Consider the following 3,092-nt stretch of genomic DNA (forward strand, 5'->3'; position numbering starts at 1 on the left):
AGGATCCGAACCTGCGGCCTCAGCGCTCCCAGCGCCGCACTCTCCCGAGTGAGCCACGGGGCCGGCCCTGTATGATACATTTTTTAAGTAACCATTTTGGATGGGAATCCTCCTAAAAAAAATATTTCCCTACCTTTCTTAAATAGAGAAATGTCTTGGGTCTTCATTATGAACAGTCACTGTTATGTGATCTTATGAGCCAGTGACAGTCTCAGCAGCCATTTGTCTGTACACTGAATGGCCCCACAAAGCTCTGTCTTCTTTACAGTCCTTATATCTCTGATTCTCTGTTCTGGTTTCCTTTCTCTTTGTGGCCATCTATTAGCTGTCACTTGTCACTTCTTCCTGTGTACCTAAGCTCAGTTCACCTTCATAAGCATTTACTGCATGCCCACAGTGTGCCCAACACTGTACTGGATATCAGAATTACAAATGGGAGGTGGAGGGACACGGGGAGGTTGAAACTTATGCATTGCACCCAGACATTCCAAAAAATAAAAATAAGAAAGTGTGTCCTTTAATTCCTGTAGCTTTTCACGTGGCAAGGAAGACCTCTGCCGCCCCAGATACTGAAAGACCCTTAAGTGTATCTCCCTTAGGCTAAGTTAGCTGCTTCAGGTAAGCTCAGTCTCTTTTTGGTAAATGGTTGGGCAAATTAATTCCAGGTGCAGACTTTCTATCTGGGCTGTTTCCGCCTTCTCAGATGTTCTCTACTCCCCTTTCTCCCTACACAGATCTGGGGAGGGAAGCCTGGACGTCCTCGTGGCAATGGGGAGGGCTGTGCTGGCTTGAGCCCTCCTCCCGAACCCTGCCGTCTGGCTCCTGGGCATCCTGCTGGCATCCAGGGCTGCTGTGACTCTTGGTCTTGAGGTGTCCCCACATAGCTACCTGTCCACTGTGCTCTGATCTCTGAGTCTCAGCCTCTTTCTCCATCCTGTCCCTGGCCTGGGTGGTCCACCTTGCAGTTCAGCTACGAAGCCTCTTTTCTTGTCTCCACAGCAGCCTCATGGCTGGGTCCCTGCCTCTGTGTCCTCAGCCCCTTTACATGTGTCTCACTGGATCCCTCATGACACATGGAAGCCGGGAGACCCCATGCATCAGAAGCCTGCACGTCACCATTTCCTTTCTGCTGTGGAGTCGCATATTGGTGCTGAGGCACTTGCAGGGTGGTTTCCTGTACCCAGAGTCTTAAAGGGATGCCAGAAGCGAGGACTCTCAGCTTCTAGCTTCTTCCCTAACCTGTCTTCTTCCTTTTTTCCTCCCTCCCTCCCTCCTTTTCCTTTGTCCTCCCTCATTCTGAGGGTTAGCCCGGGAGAGGAGACGCAGGCACACGTGCCCCCATGGGCCTCCGCTTTGCTCTTCCCCAGCCCCGCCCGCGCAGGCAGCAGCGCGGTTTGTCCCTAGCCCACAGCGGCAGCTGGCAGCCTTGCTGTCTGCCATCCTCCCCTCTCTGTGGCCTTCCTCGCTGCTCTGCTCCTCTCCTGGGGGAAAGGCTTAGCTGTTTTGTGTGAAGGCTGCAAGGAACATGATTATTAGGGAATGAAAAATATGTTAGTTTCACATTTTCAAAATTTTCACACTATTCCTGTTGCATAGACATAAATAAAACATGGTCTCTGCCATGAAGGGTTTACTCTAGTCAAGGAGACAGATTCATGGCCAATAATTTAAAAATAATTTGTAAATGCACCGTTCTCATTGCAGTCCTCTGCTCCCTGCCTCTCATGCACACACATGTGTATGCACAGTCATATGCATGTGTGCACACACACCCCGGGCCACCTACCCTCCTAAGCTCCTCCATTGTGTCATTTGCCACTTCTTATCTGGTATCACAGTTACTTCTGTACAGATTTTAGCTTCTCAAGGGCAGAAGCCTTGTCAGTTTTGAAGCACTTGGCACAATGTCCTAAATTCATTAATTAAAAAAACAGTGTGTTACATCCTTCCTATGTACCATGCTCTATGCTTGACACTGAGGTTACAAAGATAAATAGAACATGAACTCTTAGAAACTCACAGTCTGAATCAAGGTTCTCAACAGACTTCAAGGGGTCTGTGAGCTTCAATGAGAAAAGAATTACCTTTCTATTTTCACTAATCTGTAACTGATGTTTAGCATTTCCTTTACTTACGGAGCTAGGGAATTGACCAGAAAAATATCAGCAGTACCTGTGACTTTGACACCAGTAGAAGTTACAGATATTTTCATATCACTTACAGTTGTAAATATCTCAAAATATCATTTATGTTCATCAATTAGGGTAATTATTAGACCCAGCAGTAAATCTTACTTGATGTGTTAATAAAGTAACATATATATTACCATATCACAGATCTGGTTTTTAAAAAAATATTTTGATAACTGTATTCAGTATGACCAGTTTCCTTTATAATCCTATGCGTTTAATTTTATGCATTTAAAGACATCATTCTGAGAAGAGCTTTCCAGCAGTCTGGGTCAATGGCTTCCCCAGGAGACACCCTCTTACGCCATTGCTGGGCCATGTGCATGACCCAGAACACACAGATTCACCAGATTGCCAGAGGGACCCATGATTCAGAAAGATCTGCAGCACCTGGTCTCATTGGAGCCACAAACACATGATTAAATAATTCCAGCAACGTGGTAAGTTCCGTGCCAGTGGTATGCACATGGCCTTAGGAAGGCGCAGAGGAAGAAGGGTGCCGCTGGAGAAGCCAGCAGAGCCTCCCTGAAGAGATGAAGGGCAGTCAGTAACAACAACAACAGTCAGCACGTATTGATTACTTGCCACATGCTGGGCAGAGTTCTAAGTGCTTTATACACACTATTTTCTTTAAACCTAATAATAGCCCTGGGGGTAAGCACTGTTAGCTCCATTCTACAGATGAGGAAAATGAAACCCAGAGAGGTTAACTGACTTTCCCCAAGTCATACAGCTTGAACTGGGCTGACTCAGAGTTGCACATGGATGCTTTTCCCTGCAGTGTGTGAACTGCCTCCCAAAGCGTTCAAGAAAAGCAGAAAGGACTGTCCCTGGGGGCGGCGGGAGCAGCCCCGTCTCTGCTTTCCACTGACCGTGCAGGGTCATTATTTCTTGCAGAGGCTG

The sequence above is a fragment of the Galeopterus variegatus genome, unplaced genomic scaffold (assembly GCF_000696425.1).
Source record: "Galeopterus variegatus unplaced genomic scaffold, G_variegatus-3.0.2 Scaffold8581, whole genome shotgun sequence".
NCBI classification, from domain to species: Eukaryota; Metazoa; Chordata; class Mammalia; order Dermoptera; family Cynocephalidae; genus Galeopterus; species Galeopterus variegatus.